This window comes from Oncorhynchus mykiss, chromosome 6 (genome assembly GCF_013265735.2).
Source record: "Oncorhynchus mykiss isolate Arlee chromosome 6, USDA_OmykA_1.1, whole genome shotgun sequence".
NCBI lineage: Eukaryota > Metazoa > Chordata > Actinopteri > Salmoniformes > Salmonidae > Oncorhynchus > Oncorhynchus mykiss.
In genome coordinates, this window is record NC_048570.1 from 100,118,484 (window position 1) to 100,140,214 (window position 21,731).

Sequence of the window (21,731 nt, forward strand, 5' to 3'; positions counted from 1 at the left end):
ATAATGACTACGATGTTGCTGTTGATCCCAATGGGCGTTAATAATGACATGTTATTGTAGCTGCGTTCTGTTTTGAACGTCAGTGTTAGTTTGTCCGTTGGTCTGTAATGAAAAACCCAGTCTACGTCCTAAATGACACGGCCCTGGCCAAAGGTCCTGTGTGTGTAGAGTTGGTGTGTGTGTGCGTGTGTGAGATCATTGTTTGCATGGGTCCAAAGTGTGTGCACTGAACTTGGTCAAGTTCTGGGCTTTTGGCGGGTGAAATAAATGTAGTCTTTAAGTTTGGACTGCTTATTTGTAATCAGAAGGTTTGGTATCATGTCCAGTCATATTTAATTAATTGATTTGGTATTTATTTTTATTTTACCTTTATTTAACCAGGCAAGTCAGTTAAGAACAAATTCTTATTTTCAATTATGACCTAGGAACAGTGGGTTAACTGCCTGTTCAGGGGCAGAATGACAGATTTGTACCTTGTCAGCTCGGGGATTTGAACTTGCAACCTTCCGGTTACTAGTCCAACGCTCTAACCACTAGGCTACCCTGCTGCCCCATGGTATCATGTCTAGTCATATTTAATTGGTTTGGTATCATGTCCTGTCATATTTAATTGATTGATTTGGTATCATGTCATATCATATTTAATTGATTGGTTTGGTATCATGTCATATTTAATTGATTGGTTTGGTATCATGTCTAGTCATATTTAATTGATTGGTTTGGTATCATGTCCTGTCATATTTAATTGATTGGTTTGGTATCATGTCCTGTCATATTTAATTGATTGGTTTGGTATCATGTCATATTTAATTGATTGGTTTGGTATCATGTCCAGTCATATTTAATTGGTTTGGTATCATGTCCTGTCATATTTAATTGATTGATTTGGTATCATGTCATATCATATTTAATTGATTGGTTTGGTATCATGTCATATTTAATTGATTGGTTTGGTATCATGTCCTGTCATATTTAATTGATTGGTTTGGTATCATGTCATATTTAATTGATTGGTTTGGTATCATGTCCTGTCATATTTAATTGATTGGTTTGGTATCATGTCCTGTCATATTTAATTGATTGGTTTGGTATCATGTCCTGTCATATTTAATTGATTGGTTTGGTATCATGTCCTGTCATATTTAATAGGTGGTTTCTGGTGTATACCAAGAGCTGCCATCAAGAAGGCCGACAATACAGTCAGTCAGAGTCGGCAGGAATCAGAGGAGTAAACAGGCCTAAATATTGAATGAACCTGATTCTGTTGTCTGTCTGCAACCTTCTCAAAGCGTTTTCCAAGACCACTTCTATCCAGAACATTGTAATGGTGAAGATATCTCCATGTTATAAGTGTTGCTGCTACATTCCCTTAGAACAATAAAATGGCAGAGGAAACTTGTGTTCTGGACTGTTTATTTTGTGCCTTTTCCAAGTATACTGTTTGTACAGTAACAACAACAAACTTTTGTCAACACCTCGTTTTGTGTGTCTTTTCTCAGAAGACTACAGTCATGTCTTACCAGCCGACCTCAGAATGTTAGTCACAGTCACAAGTCTGTGGGCTGCATCCTAAATGGCTCCCTATTTCGTGCACTACTTTAGCCCATAGGGCTCATAGAGCTCTGATCAAAAGTAGTGCACTATATAGGGAATAGGGTGCCGTTTGGGAGTGATCCTGTGGTCAGTACTGATCATGTTCTCTACTGCCGTGGTTTCCTTTCCTGCCATCAGGTCCAAAGAACACCACAGTGAGTTCCAAGTTTCTTTCACATCCACTCTGACAGACACGCATTCCAACCCCGTCCTGTAGGATTCAGGGTGGGTCGTTCCCTTCCCTCCGACAGCTGTTTTTCCATCTAGTGCAGTTGGAACAGGAAAACCTGAGGTATCTCCCACCTCTACACTAACACATGGGATCTGAATGAGTCCGTCCGTGTGTGTTGCTTCACAGCAGTCTGTTTGGGATCGTCTGGTCACTCAGTCTGGACATCAGTTCCTACCTGGTATGTACTGTGTTTTGTCTTTTAGTCTTCTAATGGGACAGTAAAACAGCATGAAGGTACAGCTAGTTATGCCTCTGGATTTGCGTGTCGTGTTTGATCAGAAGCAGAGTTCATGTCAATGTGTCAGGCTGTCTCAGCCAGGATTTATTCCACATATGGTCCTCTGTTGACGAGGCTTGTTCTGGGGGTTGTTTAAAGTATACGGGTGAGAGATTAATTTAGCTTTTTGTAACATGTCTCTGTGGTTCATTCAGAGTGATATGTGAAGAGTTAATGTGGTTGTAGCTGTGTATTGTTGCTGCTGCTTCATTGAAACACCAGGTGTTAGTAGTTACAGAGGAGTCACCCTGAACTGAAAGACCCTGAACAGGCTTCCTGGAAACCTGATCCCTGGAAACCACCATCAGTCACACACAGGTCTTCAACCTCTCTCTCTCTCTCTCTCTCTCGCTCGCTCGCTCTGACGGATGGAGGACTAACACATCCACCATGCCTTACATCTGCCATATACCACAGTTTATTAGGTATGCCACCCTGGCCAGTTTATTAGGTCTGCCACCCTGGCCAGTTTATTAGGTCTGCCACGCCATTCACGAAAATGGATCGCTCCTACAGACAGTGAGTCATGTGGCCGTGGCTTGCTATGTTTGTATTTATTACCAATCCCCATTAATTCCTGCCAAGGCAGCAGCTACTCTTCCTGGGGTTTAGTATGTATCCCCATTAGTTCCTGCCAAGGCAGCAGCTACTCTTCCTGGGGTTTATTATGGATCCCCATTAGTTCATGCGAAGGAAGCAGCTACTCTTCCTGGGGTTTATTATGGATCCCCATTAGTTCCTGCCAAGGCAGCAGCTACTCTTCCTGGGGTTTATTATGGATCCCAATTAGTTCCTGCCAAGGCAGCAGCTACTCTTCCTGGGGTGTATTATGGATCCCCATTAGTTCCTGCCAAGGCAGCAGCTACTCTTCCTGGGGTTTAGTATGTATCCCCATTAGTTCCTGCCAAGGCAGCAGCTACTCTTCCTGGAGTTTATTATGGATCAGCATTAGTTCCTGCCAAGGCAGCAGCTACTCTTCCTGGAGTTTATTATGGATCAGCATTAGTTCCTGCCAAGGCAGCAGCTACTCTTCCCGTGGCTCCGGCAAAATTAAGGCAGTTGTACAATTTTAAAAACACAAATACTTTTAAATACATTCATAACATATTTCACAACATACTAAGTGTGTGCTCTTACATAATCCTTGTGTATAGTGCTTATATTATATTATATGTGTGTGCATGTGTCTGTGCCTATGTTTATGTTGCTTCACAGTCCCTGCTGTTCCATAACATGTATTTTTACCTGCTTTTTAAATCTGATTCTACTGCTGCATCAGTTACTTGATGTGGAATAGAGTTCCATGTAGTCATGGCTCTATGTAGTACTGCGGAATAGAGTTCCATGTAGTCATGGCTCTATGTAGTACTGTGGAATAGAGTTCCATGTAGTCATGGCTCTATGTAGTACTGTGGAATAGAGTTCCATGTAGTCATGGCTCTATGCAGTACTGTGGAATAGAGTTCCATGTAGTCATGGCTCTATGTAGTACTGTGGAATAGAGTTCCATGTAGTCATGGCTCTATGTAGTACTGTGGAATAGAGTTCCATGTAGTCATGGCTCTATGTAGTACTGTGGAATAGAGTTCCATGTAGTCATGGCTCTATGTAGTACTGTGGAATAGAGTTCCATGTAGTCATGGCTCTATGTAGTACTGTGGAATAGAGTTCCATGTAGTCATGGCTCTATATAGTACTGTGGAATAGAGTTCCATGTAGTTATGGCTCTATGTAGTACTGTGGAATAGAGTTCCATGTAGTCATGGCTCTATGTAGTACTGTGGAATAGAGTTCCATGTAGTCATGGCTCTATGTAATACTGTGGAATAGAGTTCCATGTAGTCATGGCTCTATGTAGTACTGTGGAATAGAGTTCCATGTAGTCATGGCTCTATATAGTACTGTGGAATAGAGTTCCATGTAGTCATGGCTCTATGTAGTACTGTGGAATAGAGTTCCATGTAGTCATGGCTCTATGTGGTACTGTGGAATAGAGTTCCATGTAGTCATGGCTCTATGTAGTACTGTGGAATAGAGTTCCATGTAGTTATGGCTCTATGTAGTACTGTGGAATAGAGTTCCATGTAGTCATGGCTCTATATAGTACTGTGGAATAGAGTTCCATGTAGTCATGGCTCTATATAGTACTGTGGAATAGAGTTCCATGTAGTCATGGCTCTATGTAGTACTGTGGAATAGAGTTCCATGTAGTCATGGCTCTATATAGTACTGTGGAATAGAGTTCCATGTAGTCATGGCTCTATATAGTACTGTGGAATAGAGTTCCATGTAGTCATGGCTCTATGTAGTACTGTGGAATAGAGTTCCATGTAGTCATGGCTCTATATAGTACTGTGGAATAGAGTTCCATGTAGTCATGGCTCTATGTAGTACTGTGGAATAGAGTTCCATGTAGTCATGGCTCTATGTAGTACTGTGGAATAGAGTTCCATGTAGTCATGGCTCTATGCAGTACTGTGGAATAGAGTTCCATGTAGTCATGGATCTATGTAGTACTTTGTGCCTCCCATAGTCTGATCTGGACTTGGGGACTGTGAAGAGACCTCTGGTGGCATGTCTTGTGGGGTAGTCATGGGTGTCTGAGCTGTGTGTCAGTAGTTTAGACAGACAACTCGGTGCATTCAACATGTCGATAACTCTCATAAATACAAGTCGGGATGAAGTCAATCTCCCCTCCACTTTGAGCCAGGAGAGATTTAAATGCATATTATTAATATTAGCTCTCTGTGTCCATCCAAGGGCCAGCCGTGCTGCTCTGTTCTGAACCAAATGCAATGTTCCTAAGGCCCTCTTTGTAGCACCTGACCACATGACTGAACAGTAGTCAAGGTGTGACAAAACTAGGGCCTGTAGGACATGCCTTGTTGATAATGTTGTTTAGAAGGTAGAAACTAGGGCCTGTAGGACCTGCCTTGTTGATAGTGTTGTTAAGAAGGTAGAAACTAGGGCCTGTAGGACCTGCCTTGTTGATAGTGTTGTTAAGAAGGTAGGAACTAGGGCCTGTAGGACCTGCCTTGTTGATAATGCTGTTAAGAAGGTAGAAACTAGGGCCTGTAGTACCTGCCTTGTTGATAGTGTTGTTAAGAAGGTAGAAACTAGGGCCTGTAGGACCTGCCTTGTTGATAGTGTTGTTAAGAAGGTAGAAACTAGGGCCTTTAGGACCTGCCTTGTTGATAGTGTTGTTAAGAAGGTAGAAACTAGGGCCTTTAGGACCTGCCTTGTTGATAGTGTTGTTAAGAAGGTAGAAACTAGGGCCTGTAGGACCTGCCTTGTTGATAGTGTTGTTAAGAAGGTAGAAACTAGGGCCTTTAGGACCTGCCTTGTTGATAGTGTTGTTAAGAAGGTAGAAACTAGGGCCTGTAGGACCTGCCTTGTTGATAGTGTTGTTAAGAAGGTAGAAACTAGGGCCTGTAGGACCTGCCTTGTTGATAGTGTTGTTAAGAAGGTAGAAACTAGGGCCTGTAGGACCTGCCTTGTTGATAGTGTTAAGAAGGTAGAAACTAGGGTCTGTAGGACCTGCCTTGTTGATAGTGTTGTAATGAAGGTAGAAACTAGGGCCTGTAGGACCTGCCTTGTTGATAGTGTTGTTAAGAAGGTAGAAACTAGGGCCTGTAGGACCTGCCTTGTTGATAGTGTTGTTAAGAAGGTAGAAACTAGGGCCTGTAGGACCTGCCTTGTTGATAGTGTTGTTTAGATGGCAGAGCAGCGATTTATTATGGACAGACTTCACCCCGTCTTAACTACTGTTGTATCAATGTTTTGACCATGACAGTTACCAACCCAGGGTACTACCGGTATGTTACACACATGTCATATACATTAATATTATGGTATGTTAAACAGCTGTCATATACATTCATATTATGGTTCTACCGGTATGTTGCTTCACATCAGTAGGTTAGAGTTGGCATGATAGCACAAACAGGCTAAGGACCTCATTGTCTGTAGCCCATAACAGATGTTACTAAATCACAGTGTAGTGGTAAAGTGTTGATACCTAATCACAGTGTAGTGGTAAAGTGTTGATACCTAATCACAGTGTAGTGGTAAAGTGTTGATACCTAATCACAGGGGTAGGGGGTTGACTTATAGTATCACCCTATTCCCTGTATAGTACACTACCAGGGTCACAGGTCAACAGGGGGTCATTTATGGTCAGTCAGGGGTAGGGGGTTGACTTATAGTATCACCCTATTCCCTGTATAGTACACTACCAGGGTCACAGGTCAACAGGGGGTCATTTATGGTCAGTCAGGGGTAGGGGGTTGACCTATAGTATCACCCTTATTCCCTGTATAGTACACTACCAGGGTCACAGGTCAACAGGGGGTCATTTATGGTCAGTCAGGGGTAGGGGGTTGACCTATAGTATCACCCTTATTCCCTGTATAGTACACTAAATCAAATCAAATCAAATGTATTTATATAGCCCTTCGTACATCAGCTGATATCTCAAAGTGCTGTACAGAAACCCAGCCTAAAACCCCAAACAGCAAGCAATGCAGGTGTAGAAGCACAGTGGCTAGGAAAAACTCCCTAGAAAGGCCAAAACCTAGGAAGAAACCTAGAGAGGAACCAGGCTATGTGGGGTGGCCAGTCCTCTTCTGGCTGTGCCGGGTGGAGATTATAACAGAACATGGCCAAGATGTTCAAATGTTCATAAATGACCAGCATGGTCGAATAATAATAAGGCAGAACAGTTGAAACTGGAGCAGCAGCACGATCAGGTGGACTGGGGACAGCAAGGAGTCATCATGTCAGGTATTCCTGGGGCATGGTCCTAGGGCTCAGGTCCTCCGAGAGAGAGAAAGAAAGAGAGAATTAGAGAGAGCATATGTGGGATGGCCAGTCCTCTTCTGGCTGTGCCGGGTGGAGATTATAACAGAACATGGCCAAGATGTTCAAATGTTCATAAATGACCAGCATGGTCGAATAATAATAAGGCAGAACAGTTGAAACTGGAGCAGCAGCACGGCCAGGTGGACTGGGGACAGCAAGGAGTCATCATGTCAGGTAGTCCTGGGGCATGGTCCTAGGGCTCAGGTCCTCCGAGAGAGAGAAAGAAAGAGAGAATTAGAGAGAGCATATGTGGGATGGCCAGTCCTCTTCTGGCTGTGCCGAGTGGAGATTATAACAGAACATGGCCAAGATGTTCAAATGTTCATAAATGACCAGCATGGTCGAATAATAATAAGGCAGAACAGTTGAAACTGGAGCAGCAGCACGGCTAGGTGGACTGGGGACAGCAAGGAGTCATCATGTCAGGTAGTCCTGGGGCATGGTCCTAGGGCTCAGGTCCTCCGAGAGAGAGAAAGAAAGAGAGAAGGAGAGAATTAGAGAACGCACACTTAGATTCACACAGGACACCGAATAGGACAGGAGAAGTACTCCAGATATAACAAACTGACCCTAGCCCCCTGACACATAAACTACCATGGTCACAGGTCAACAGGGGGTCATTTATGGTCATTTATGGTCAGTCAGGGGTAGGGGGTTGACCTATAGTATCACCCTAATCCCTGTAGTTTTCTCCCTCAATGATCCAAACATCTACTTCCTTGTTGTGTAGTTTTCTTGCTATTGGCACTTCTTTTACTTGAACTTGACCAAAGTAACCGTCTCTCTGGCTGACCTCTGACCTGAGTTCTGTCCTCAGCTTTCCCTCTGCAGAGTGTCTCGTCCAAGCTGCTCCTCTACCCTCTCCCGTCTGGCTGTCAGCGGCAGCTCCCCAACCCGTTCTCTGAATCCACCCCCACACCTGATCTACTCACACACTCACATACAGACACACAGTTCCTCTCTCCCCTTACCGTGGCCTCTATTTCCTACATCTCTCAGAGAAAATGACAATTCTCGTGGTATTTCTTTATGCACTGACTTTACTGAACTCTGGAGAAAACGAACATTGCCGCTGGTTGAGTACGTCTGACAATGTGCTCTCCTGTACGTCTGACAATGTGCTCTCCTGTACGTCTGACAATGTGCTCTCCTGTACGTCTGACAATGTGCTCTCCTGTACGTCTGACAAAGTGCTCTCCTGTACGTCTGACAATGTGCTCTCCCGTACGTCTGACAATGTGCTCTCCCGTACGTCTGACAATGTGCTCTCCCGTACGTCTGACAATGTGCTCTCCTGTACGTCTGACAATGTGCTCTCCTGTACGTCTGACAATGTGCTCTCCTGTACGTCTGACAATGTGCTCTCCTGTACGTCTGACAATGTGCTCTCCTGTACGTCTGACAATGTGCTCTCCTGTACGTCTGACAATGTGCTCTCCTGTACATCTGACAATGTGCTCTCCTGTACGTCTGACAATGTGCTCTCCTGTACGTCTGACAATGTGCTCTCCCGTACGTCTGACAATGTGCTCTCCTGTACGTCTGACAATGTGCTCTCCCCTCCGTCTGACAATGTGCTCTCCTGTACGTCTGACAATGTGCTCTCCCGTACGTCTGACAATGTGCTCTCCTGTACGTCTGACAATGTGCTCTCCTGTACATCTGACGATGTGCTCTCCCGTACGTCTGACAATGTGCTCTCCCGTACGTCTGACAATGTGCTCTCCTGTACGTCTGACAATGTGCTCTCCCGTACGTCTGACAATGTGCTCTCCCGTACATCTGACGATGTGCTCTCCCGTACATCTGACGATGTGCTCTCCCGTACATCTGACAATGTGCCTTCCCGTACATCTGACAATGTGCTCTCCTCTCCATCTGACAATGTGCTCTCCTCTCCATCTGACAATGTGCTCTCCTGTACGTCTGACAATGTGCTCTCCCCTCCGTCTGACAATGTGCTCTCCTGTACGTCTGACAATGTGCTCTCCTGTACGTCTGACAATGTGCTCTCCTGTACGTCTGACAATGTGCTCTCCTGTACGTCTGACAATGTGCTCTCCTGTACATCTGACAATGTGCTCTCCTGTACGTCTGACAATGTGCTCTCCTGGACGTCTGACAATGTGCTCTCCCGTACGTCTGACAATGTGCTCTCCTGTACGTCTGACAATGTGCTCTCCCCTCCGTCTGACAATGTGCTCTCCTGTACGTCTGACAATGTGCTCTCCCGTACGTCTGACAATGTGCTCTCCTGTACGTCTGACAATGTGCTCTCCTGTACATCTGACGATGTGCTCTCCCGTACGTCTGACAATGTGCTCTCCCGTACGTCTGACAATGTGCTCTCCTGTACGTCTGACAATGTGCTCTCCCGTACGTCTGACAATGTGCTCTCCCGTACATCTGACGATGTGCTCTCCCGTACATCTGACGATGTGCTCTCCCGTACATCTGACAATGTGCCTTCCCGTACATCTGACAATGTGCTCTCCTCTCCATCTGACAATGTGCTCTCCTCTCCATCTGACAATGTGCTCTCCCCTCCATCTGACAATGTGCTCTCCTCTCCATCTGACAATGTGCTCTCCCCTCCATCTGACAATGTGCTCTCCCGTACATCTGACAATGTGCTCTCCCCTCCATTAGACAATGTGCTCACCCCTCCATTAGACAATGTGCTCACCCCTCCATTAGACAATGTGCTCTCCCCTCCATTAGACAATGAAATTCGCTTGCAGTAGGTCTCTTAAAAAAGAGAAGCCGTTCAAGGTTATTAAACAGAGGTGCCTAGTTATTCTTCTGTTGTTGATATCAGGTAATGTGCAACCTAACCCTGGCCCTGATATGTCTCCAAACCCCCTGCAACCTAACCCTGATATGTCTCCAAACCCCCTGCAACCTAACCCTGATATGTCTCCAAACACCCTACAACCTAACCCTGATATGTATCCAAACCCCCTACAACCTAACCCTATGTCTCCAAACCCCCTGCAACCTAACCCTGATATGTCTCCAAACCCCCTGCAACCTAACCCTGATATGTCTCCAAACCCCCTGCAACCTAACCCTATGTCTCCAAACCCCCTGCAACCTAACCCTGATATGTCTCCAAACCCCCTGCAACCTAACCCTGATATGTCTCCATACCCCCTGCAACCTAACCCTGATATGTCTCCATACCCCCTGCAACCTAACCCTGATATATCTCCAAACCCCCTGCAACCTAACCCTGATATGTCTCCATACCCCCTGCAACCTAACCCTGATATGTCTCCAAACCCCCTGCAACCTAACCCTGATATATCTCCAAACCCCCTGCAACCTAACCCTGATATGTCTCCAAACCCCCTACAACCTAACCCTGATATATCTCCAAACCCCCTGCAACCTAACCCTGATATGTCTCCAAACCCCCTACAACCTAACCCTGATATGTCTCCATACCCCCTGCAACCTAACCCTGATATGTCTCCAAACCCCCTGCAACCTAACCCTGATATGTCTCCAAACCCCCTGCAACCTAATCCTATGTCTCCAAACCCCCTGCAACCTAACCCTGATATGTCTCCAAACCCCCTGCAACCTAACCCTATGTCTCCAAACCCCCTGCAACCTAACCCTGATATGTCTCCAAACCCCCTGCAACCTAACCCTATATCTCCAAACCCCCTGCAACCTAACCCTGATATGTCTCCAAACCCCCTGCAACCTAACCCTGATATGTCTCCATACCCCCTGCAACCTAACCCTGATATGTCTCCAAACCCCCTGCAACCTAACCCTGATATATCTCCATACCCCCTGCAACCTAACCCTGATATGTCTCCAAACCCCCTGCAACCTAACCCTATGTCTCCAAACCCCCTGCAACCTAACCCTGATATGTCTCCAAACCCCCTGCAACCTAACCCTGGCCCTGATATGTCTCCAAACCCCCTGCAACCTAACCCTATGTCTCCAAACCCCCTGCAACCTAACCCTGATATGTCTCCAAACCCCCTGCAACCTAACCCTGATATGTCTCCATACCCCCTGCAACCTAACCCTGATATGTCTCCAAACCCCCTGCAACCTAACCCTATGTCGCCAAACCCCCTGCAACCTAACCCTGATATGTCTCCAAACCCCCTGCAACCTAACCCTGGCCCTGATATCAATCAATCAATCAAATTTATTTTATATAGCCCTTCGTACATCAGCTGATATCTCAAAGTGCTGTACAGAAACCCAGCCTAAAACCCCAAACAGCAAGCAATGCAGGTGAAGAAGCACGGTGAAGAAGCACGGTGGCTAGGAAAAACTCCCTAGAAAGGCCATGGATATGTCTCCAAACCCCCTGCAACCTAACCCTATGTCTCCAAACCCCCTGCAACCTAACCCTAATATGTCTCCAAACCCCCTGCAACCTAACCCTGGCCCTGATATGTCTCCAAATCCCCTGCAACCTAACCCTGATATGTCTCCAAACCCCCTGCAACCTAACCCTGATATGTCTCCAAACCCCCTGCAACCTAACCCTGGCCCTGATATGTCTCCAAACCCCCTGCAACCTAACCCTATGTCTCCAAACCCCCTGCAACCTAACTCTGATATGTCTCCATACCCCCTGCAACCTAACCCTGGCCCTGATATGTCTCCAAACCCCCTGCAACCTAACCCTATGTCTCCAAACCCCCTACAACCTAACCCTATGTCTCCAAACCCCCTGCAACCTAACCCTGATATGTCTCCATACCCCCTACAACCTAACCCTATGTCTCCAAACCCCCTGCAACCTAACCCTGATATGTCTCCATACCCCCTACAACCTAACCCTATGTCTCCAAACCCCCTGCAACCTAACCCTGATATGTCTCCAAACCCCCTGCAACCTAACCCTATGTCTCCAAACCCCCTGCAACCTAACCCTGATATGTCTCCAAACCCCCTGTAACCTAACCCTATGTCTCCAAACCCCCTGCAACCTAACCCTGATATGTCTCCAAACCCCCTGCAACCTAACCCTATGTCTCCAAACCCCCTACAACCTAACCCTGATATGTCTCCAAACCCCCTGCAACCTAACCCTATGTCTCCAAACCCCCTGCAACCTAACCCTGATATGTCTCCAAACCCCCTGCAACCTAACCCTGATATATCTCCAAGTCAACTAATGCTGATGTAATTGTGCTTTCTAAAACGAGGCTCAGCAAGTCTGTTCTTGATATGGGTATTTGTTTAAATGGTTACAATATGTATCACACTGATTGAGTTAAGGTGGGGGCGTGGCTATATATGTCAAGACTAGATTCCCTGTAAGTCTGAAACTATTTGGAAACAGTTGGAATTTCTTGCTTTGAATCTTGAGGTTTCAAAGGGTCTCTAACTGTGATTGGCTGTTATAGACCGTTCTGTATCTGTGATTGGCTGTTATAAACCCGCCTCTGCTCTCTGTCAGGAACACCGAGCCCACGTGTGTCCCATTTCCCTGACGACCCTCACGGCTCCACCCACCGATATCCTATTAAGGAAAACAAGAGTAAGGAGAAATATTTCGGCAGACAGTGGAAGGGTCGTCACATCTCTGTATCTGTGATTGGCTGTTATAGACCCCCCTCTGCTCTCTGTATCTGTGATTGGCTGTTATAGACCCCCCTCTGCTCTCTGTATCTGTGATTGGCTGTTATAGACCCCCCTCTGCTCTCTGTATCTGTGATTGGCTGTTATAGACCCCCCTCTGCTCTCTGTATTTGTGATTGGCTGTTATAGACCCCCCTCTGCTCTCTGTATCTGTGATTGGCTGTTACAGACCCCCCTCTGCTCTCTGTATCTGTGATTGGCTGTTATAGATCCCCTTCTGCTCTCTATCTGTGATTGGCTGTTATAGATCCCCTTCTGCTCTCTGTATCTGTGATTGGCTGTTATAGAACCCCCTCTGCTCATTTTCTTCTCTGATGCACCTTATGTCTAAACTTCTTTACAGTGAAATGATCTTGATTGGTCAACATCTGAACTGGTGTTGGTTAAAGCCGGTGTCAGATGAGCGGGGGCGGCAGGGTAGCCTAGTGGTTAGAGGATTGGACTAGTTGGACTAGTAACCGAAAGGTTGCAAGTTCAAATCCTCAAGCTGACACGGTACAAAATCTGTCGTTCTGCCCCTGAACAGGCAGTTAACCTTCTGTTCCTAGGCCATCATTGAAAATAAGAATTTGTTCTTAACTGACTTGCCTAGTAAAATAAAGGTAAAATAAAAAAATATATGAATCTATGAATCTTACCCAGTTGATTAACTCACCCACTCGCCCAGATAAATCTACCCTGATTGATATCATATTGACAAATATTCCACATAAGTATTCTGTAATGATTTAAGTGACCATTGTGCTGTTGTTGCTGTTAGAAATACTAAGATTCCTAAGAGAAATTAGAAATGTGAAGTATTTTAATGAGCAGGAATTAACACCCATCACAGGGACGTTAAAATTAAAATCTCTCCCGCTCTCACTCGAGACCCTATCCAGGGCCCGCTTGATCAAGAAACAAGCCCCCGGGCTTTGTCTATAGACTCTGATACAAAGGTTGCGAAGAAAAAGGTCAAACGCTTCGTTAAAGCCAAGCCCACTCAAAATCGGAAAAGTCCATCTGCTTCCACGTTGAACCGAAATGGCACATCACGTCGTTGCGAGCGACCACTCCACTTTGTGGGGAATATGTCCACTTACCACGAATCTAAACGGCCATTCCTGGAAACAGTCCTGGAAGACTGCTTAACTTGTGATGCGCTAATTGATTCGGGTTCGACAATATCCCTTATCTCGTTGGTTAACGTTGGTTAAAAATGGTACGATGCGACACTACACTTCGAGAGGTCACTCAGACTACCTCGCCTCTCACATTGAGAGTCATGCTGAAACTACACTTCAAGGACGTATCGCTCGTCTACCCTGTGTATGTTACCAGCCTCGAAACTGTAACCCTGCTACTTGGAGCAGACTTGATGGATCGGTTACTCCCATTGATGGATTGGAAAACCAACCAGGTATGGTCACAGGCCACCGTGCCTTCTCCACTGACCATACTGTCTTCCCCTAACGCTAGCTGCAACGCAGTCATTCACGAGGGGTATCTGTTGAAAGAACCCCCTGGGAAAAAGACGTTTAGAAACCTCTTGGGGCAGAATCCGATCCAAGGAGATATTACGATATCTCGTCACATTCCATCAGCCAGCCTGATTGACCATTCTTTTCATGACTTCGATTCAGCTGTCTCTGTGAATAAGCAACTTCCCTCCTCCTTGCAGTAATGCAATAAGGTAGTTGAGATGAACTCCTCTTGCCCTTCGGACACTTCCGCAAGCACTGCAGCCGTCTCAGCAAGAAAAACATTGATGCGCAGAGTATACTCTGCTTCCGATGATACACCTTCCGCGTTGTTGGGGACCCCTTGTCACCCCTTACAATGACACTAATGGCGTCAGTCCAGCAACTGACCCGATGACTCCCACTGGTGAAACACTTTGCGATATCACAGAGCGATATCCTCGTCTCAGTTGGCAGGTACTGAAGAGGTTGCCACACGCGGACGCGGTGGTGACTGACATGCCTCTACAGCCACTGAGGGTGTTGAAGCACAAACACCAGGAGATTTGGTTGGAAGGTTACAGCCATTCTCATAACGCGGCCGCTGACAACTCGTACATAGGGTCCGACCTTTTCGTTTGTACCTCAAACACCAACACCACCCGCTGGTGGAGGGGTCCGGAGACATAAAGGGGGGGAATAGTAGCCCATACTCATGATGAGCCTCATCGAGGCCGGTGGGGGGGGGTTGAAGCTACGGAAAACACTGTACGAGGCCGCCAGAGCATAAATTAAATCTAGTTGTAAACTCCCCTATGAGAACAGTGAGGAGCAGACAGGCCCCTAGATGGGGATTATCTTAGAACACATCTAAGATTGTACTGAGGTGGACCACACTGGTCGTAAAGGAAGTCTAGTGGACTTGTCCACCTTCAAACAAATGGCAACAATAATCATTCCTTGCCATGTGTAGGATCAACTACAATACAACTAGTAAAATGCTCCAATCATGTGTTCCGGTAGTATAATATTTCAGAATAAATCCGTAGGATAACTGGTCCCTTTGAGCACCAGTACCAATACCAGCGACAGTCAGTCTAGCTACAATCAGAAAGAAGGTTAGAGACCTAACCAATCAAATTACCCTTGACAATAGCGACATAGGAGTCACTCAGAGTGCAACATGTGGAAGGGAATCTCCAGTGCACTCTTCCAATGGTTAACACACACGTCACTAATAAATAGAATCCTCCATTCAGGAGGAAAATTATTAGAATCATTAACCACGATCACACCACGTACGACTGGTCTAATACTTAGAGTACTTCCGTCGTGAGGTTAGCTCCTCCGTGGATAACATAGCTATGAAGTATACTTCTTCATACCTCCCGCCACTACGATAGTGGAAGACAGTGACTGCTAGTAAAACCACTACAGACTCCCTCGACACCAATTCTGACTGACCTCCAGGCATTGACCTGAAAATTACCTGACTACGTCAGACTCATTCTGAACAAGTTGTAATCTGCCAGGATACTTGGTTTTTCTTCCCTTGACATGCGCGCTTGTGTAAGCATAAACACACATGCACAACGGAACATCCAATTAGGATTTATGCTAGGACCACTTAAGGGTCCGAGCAAAATACCAGCCTTAGTAAATAAAGTTGAACATTTACTTCTAGGCCTTTGACTCTACAGCACTCACCAGTTTTCTTCCCAGAAGTCCATAGGTCATCCCTGTAGACTGCCCAAAAACTAGTGCCTTACAGCTGTAAACGTATCATATAGTTATCAACTTAGGTTAGTGCCTAAGCAACACACCAAGTAGGAAAACCCCAGATATGAGAGACAATGCCACGCTAGTCATTTTGCCAGAACATTGGACGTACAGTATATAGAATACAGTCCAGTGAGATTATTTTTGTGTGAAAACTATATTTTGTATATCTTTTGTTTATGCTTTCATTCCTTTTCGGTTTCAGTTCCTTTGACACTTAGGAAGTGATAGAGCCATAAACAAAGTCCCCATACAACCATCACTTAGTGCCACAACGCCGCTCATTGGGGAATAAATGTAATTAAATATATTTCATGAGTGTGCGTGCGTGCGTTGTTAACATCTGCCTAAGTTACTGCCCAGATCTTCCAGTCTGGACGACGACCAGACGACGGGCCCATGGGAAGCATCCTAAATGACACTACGTTAGAGACGTTCACACCACAAGTTAATGATCGTAAAGACAGAACCTATCGGCCCATGGGAAGCATCCTAAATGACACTACGTTAGATACGTTCACACCACAAGTTAATGAGCAACACACTGTATCCAAACCAGTAGTCCATGTTGTCTGTCCCAAATGAAGCCCTATTCCCTAAGTAGTGCACTATTTCTGACCAGGGCCAATCGTGAAGTAGTGCACTTTATAGTGTGCCATTTGGGACGTATACATGACCTGCTGCTTGGTTTGGATGCAGTGTGTTTGTCATTACCTTGTGTTGTGTGTTTGTCTCATGTAATGAAAGACTGGCTGTGGCTCAGATCAGCTAGCAGACAGACAACTATCAGCAGAGCTGTTTAGTCTTCAATCAGAGACCCATCAAGCTGCTAAGCTGTTGCCAGGTGTATCAACAAGGTAATGTGGCCTGATATTACTCTGTCTACCAATAAGAGGCTGATATTACTCTGTCTACCAATAAGACCCTGATATTACTCTGTCCACCAATAAGAGGCTGATATTACTCTGTCTACCAATAAGAGGCTGATATTACTATACCAATAAGAGGCTGATATTACTCTACCAATAAGAGGCTGATATTACTCTGTCTACCAATAAGAGCCTGATATTACTCGGTCTACCAATAAGACCCTGATATTACTCTGTCTACTAATAAGAGCCTGATATTACTCTGTCTACCAATAAGAGGCTGATATTACTCTACCAATAAGAGGCTGATATTACTCTACCAATAAGAGGCTGATATTACTCTGTCTACCAATAAGAGCCTGATATTACTCTGCCTACCAATAAGAGGCTGATATTACTCTGTCTACCAATAAGAGGCTGATATTACTCTACCAATAAGAGGCTGATATTACTCTGTCTACCAATAAGAGCCTGATATTACTCGGTCTACCAATAAGACCCTGATATTACTCTGTCTACTAATAAGAGCCTGATATTACTCTGTCTACCAATAAGAGGCTGATATTACTCTACCAATAAGAGGCTGATATTACTCTACCAATAAGAGGCTGATATTACTCTGTCTACCAATAAGAGGCTGATATTACTCTGTCTACCAATAAGAGGCTGATATTAGACTCAGAACTGGCTGTCTGCACCATGTAACCTGATATTAGACTCAGGCCTGGCTGGCTGCACCATGTAACCTGATATTAGACTCAGGCCTGGCTGGCTGCACCATGTAACCTGATATTAGACTCAGGCCTGGCTGGCTGCACCATGTAACCTGATATTAGACTCAGGCCTGGCTGGCTGCACCATGTAACCTGATATTAGACTCAGGCCTGGCTGTCTTTCTGTCTCTCTCTCTCTCTTTCTCTCTCCTCTGTCTCTCTCTGTCTCTCTCTCTCTCTGTCTCTCTCTCTCTCTCTCTCTCTCTGTCTCTCTCTCTCTCTCTCTCTCTCTCTCTCTCTCTCTCTCCTCTCTGTCTCTCTCTCTCTGTCACCACTCTCTCTCTCTCTCTCTCTCTCTGTCTGTCTCTGTCTCAATTTCTAGCACACTGTTTTCTTCTAGTTGAGATGTACAAAAGACCTTTCCTCTATACTGACTGCTTTCTCTCTCAATTTCAATTAAATTCAGTAGACTTTATTGACATGACAAGTTAAATGACTTACATTGTCAAAGTATACATAAAACAACAATGGTGGGACCAACAGCAATAACAATAGTAGTAGTGGAGATGTGATTACCATTAACAACAACAACAAGAATAGTAATGAGAATAATAATACATTAAAGCAATGGTAGTAGACCAGTGTCAACATGACTGAGAAGACACATGACCTGGTAGTAGACCAGTGTCAACATGACTGAGAAGACACATGACCTGGTAGTAGACCAGTGTCAACATGACTGAGAAGACACATGACCTGGTAGTAGACCAGTGTCAACATGACTGAGAAGACACATGACCTGGTAGTGGACCAGTGTCAACACGACTGAGAAGACACATGACCTGGTAGTGGACCAGTGTCAACATGACTGAGAAGACACATGACCTGGTAGTGGACCAGTGACAACATGACTGAGAAGACACATGACCTGGTAGTAGATCAGTGTCAACATGACTGAGAAGACACATGACATGGTATGAAAGACAAAACAAAACTAAATGGGAAAAATGATTGACATTGGCACTTTTCACTGGCTGTCCCTCAGGTTGTGGCAGGAGGACATATATTTGGCTGTCAAAACTGCACATTTTGGTTTTTCACCCAATAAATATTGGATTTTAGTTTCAAATTCTGGGAAAGAATTTGGGAAAGAAATATTATCTTAGGTCTGAGTATTTGTCATAGTGTAATAGGAAATGCAGCTCTGTCTCAACCTCTCCCCTGGAGCAGAGTGAGCACAGCCTGTCCTCTCTGGGCAGCCAGGTTTGTCTGTGACGACCGGTCTCTATAGGCAGACTGTCCTCTCTGGGCAGCCAGGTTTGCCTGTGATGACCGGTCTCTATAGCCAGACTGTCCTCTCTGGGCAGCCAGGTTTGTCTGTGACGACCGGTCTCTATAGGCAGACTGTCCTCTCTGGGCAGCCAGGTTTGTCTGTGACGACTGGTCTCTATAGCCAGACTGTCCTCTCCGGGCAGCCAGGTTTGTCTGTGACGACTGGTCTCTATAGTCAGACTGTGCTCACTGAGTCTGTACCTAGTCAGTGTTTTCTATCAGTCACAGTGGTCAGATAGCCTGACACCATGTACCGTCTGTTTAGAGACAAATAGCATTGAAGTTTACTTCGATTTTTTGTGGTGTCTTTCCAAAATTATATATTTTTCATTTTGCTCTATGGGGTTGGTTTGGGTTTGTGAACTGGGCCTCAGAACCAGCTGGCTGAGTTCTGTCCTGAGGCTCTATGGGGTTGGTTTGGGTTTGTGAACTGAGCCTCAGAGCCAGCTGGCTGAGGGGACTCTTCTCTGGTTTCATCTCTTGACATTGTAGAGCTGTGTGATGGATGTTTTGGGGTCACTTGTTTTTAGATGGTTCTACAAATTAATGTCTCTTTTTTCTATTTGAATGAGGAGGGCCCAGTTCTGCTCTACATGAGTAATGTTGAGTTTTTCTTTGCACATGCAATTCAGTCTTGCAAAACTCTGCATGCAGTATTTCGATTGGATGTTTGTCCCATTTGGTAAATTCGTTATGTGACGCCCCTCCCACTCTGTGATGACCCTCCCACTCTGTGACGCCCCTCCCACTCTGTGAAGATCCTCCCACTCTGTGACGATCCTCCCACTCTGTGAAGATCCTCCCACTCTGTGACGATCCTCCCACTCTGTGACGATCCTCCCACTCTGTGACGATCCTCCCACTCTGTGACGCCCCTCCCACTCTGTGACGATCCTCCCACTCTGTGACGATCCTCCCACTATGTGACGCCCCTCCCACTCTGTGAAGATCCTCCCACTCTGTGACGATCCTCCCACTCTGTGACGATCCTCCCACTCTGTGAAGAACCTCCCACTCTGTGACGATCCTCCCACTCTGTGACGATAATCCCACTCTGTGACGCCCCTCCCACTCTGTGACTCCCCTCCCACTCTGTCTGCCGAATTCTCTCTCTTTGCTCTTGTTTTCCTTAATAGGAAAATGCAGCTGTTCCCCATTCATTGAGGATACTCTCCATGCAGACACAGACAGATTATGCTCTTCTTGCTTTCTCTCAGCTCGTTCACAGCCATGTGAAAGCTACCTGTATTGCTGATATTTAGTCCTAGATACGTGTAGTTTTTGGTGTGTTCTAATAGAACTGTGTCCAAATATAATTTATATTTCTAATCCTGATTTCTGGACCTTTTTTTTTTCTTAGATTAACGGTCAGAGCCCAGGTCTGACAGACCCTCCTCCTTAGTGGGAGACAGCAGCACCAGGTCTGACAGACCCTCCTCCTTAGTGGGAGACAGCAGCACCAGGTCTGACAGACCCTCCTCCTTAGTGGGAGACAGCAGCACCAGGTCTGACAGACCCTCCTCCTTAGTGGGAGACAGCAGCACCAGGTCTGACAGACCCTCCTCCTTAGTGGGAGACAGCAGCACCAGGTCTGTCTACAGCAGACACTTGATTTCAGGGTTGTGTAGGGTGATACCAGGTGACAGTCTTCTGTTTCGCAATTTTTATTTTATTTTTAACCTTTATTTAACTAGGTTTTAAGATCAAATGATTATTTTCAATGACGGCCTAGGAACAGTTAACTGCCTTTTTCAGGGGCAGAACGACAGATTTTTACTTTGTCAGCTCGGGGATTTGATCTAGCAACCTTTTGGTTACTGGCCCAACACTATAATCACTAAACTACCCTGCCGCCTCAAAATGTCGATCTTAAATAGTGTTGGACATATTGCGCAGCCCTGTTTCACTCCACGTCCCTGAGGGAAGAAGTCTGTTTGCTTGTTGCCAATTTGAACCACACATGTGTTTTTAGTGTACATTGATTTAATAACATATGTTTTCCGTCCAATACCACTCTCTGTTAGTTTATAAAAAGAGCCTTGTGCCAAATTGACTCAAATTCTTCAAAGTCAAAGGATTCAAAGTCTACAGAACACGTGTAGATTGTGCCTTTGTTTTGGTGTGCTTGTTTGTCAGTTAGTGTGGAGGGTGGAAATGTGGTCTGTTGTACCATATGTTTTTACAAATCCAATCTGGTTCAGTTAGTGTGGAGGGTGGAAATGTGGTCTGTTGTACCATCGGTTTTTACAAATCCAATCTGGTTCAGTTAGTGTGGAGGGTGGAAATGTGGTCTGTTGTACCATCGGATTTTACAAATCCAATCTGGCGTCTGCGTAGGACGTTGTGTTCATTAAGACAATTATGTAGTCTGCTATTTATGATACTGCAGAGAATTTTCCCCAAGTTGCTGTTAACGCAAATTCCTCTAATTATTTGGGTCAAATTTGTCTACATTTTTATTGATTGGTGTGATCTCTCTCTGTTCTCTCTCTCAATTCAATTTCAATTCAAGGGGCTTTATTAACATGGGAATCATATGTTAACATTGCCAAAGCAAGTGAAATAGATAAACAAAAAGTTAAATAAACAATACAAAATTATCAGTGAACATTATACTCACAAAAGTTCCAAAAGAATAAAGACATTTCAAATGCCAGTGTTTGTGGGTTAGGGGTCTACTGTATCTAGTATCAGAGAGGAAGGACCAGGGGTCTACTGTATCTAGTATCAGAGAGGAAGGACCAGGGGTCTACTGTATCTAGTATCAGAGAGGTTAGTGTAATCTGAGATAGTCAGGTATTCTATCACTGTGTACTCTGTTTAGGGCCAAATAGCATTCTTGTTTGCTCTGTTTGTTTTGTAAATTCTTTGTAATGTGTCAAGTAATAATCTTTTTGTTTTCTCATGATTTGGTTGGGTCTAATTGTGTTGCTGTCCTGGGGCTCTGTGGGGTCTGTTTGTGTTTGTGAACTGAGCCGCAGAACCAGCTTGCTTAGGGGACTCTTCTCCAGGTTC

The 21,731-nt window shown here is 45.2% G+C and overlaps 1 protein-coding gene across 3 annotated transcripts in view; it reads left to right on the top strand.

Annotated features, from left to right (window-relative positions):
* Window positions 1–1,655: 1,655 nt before the first annotated feature.
* Window positions 1,656–21,731, top strand: part of LOC110516289 (aminopeptidase N) — a 75,849-nt gene continuing 55,773 nt past the window's right edge. The window contains exon 1 of one of the 3 annotated variants that reach the window (XM_036981720.1): window positions 1,656–1,748. The gene's annotated coding sequence lies outside the window, so the exon portion shown is untranslated. The other 2 variants (XM_036981721.1, XM_036981722.1) reach the window with 2 other exon arrangements.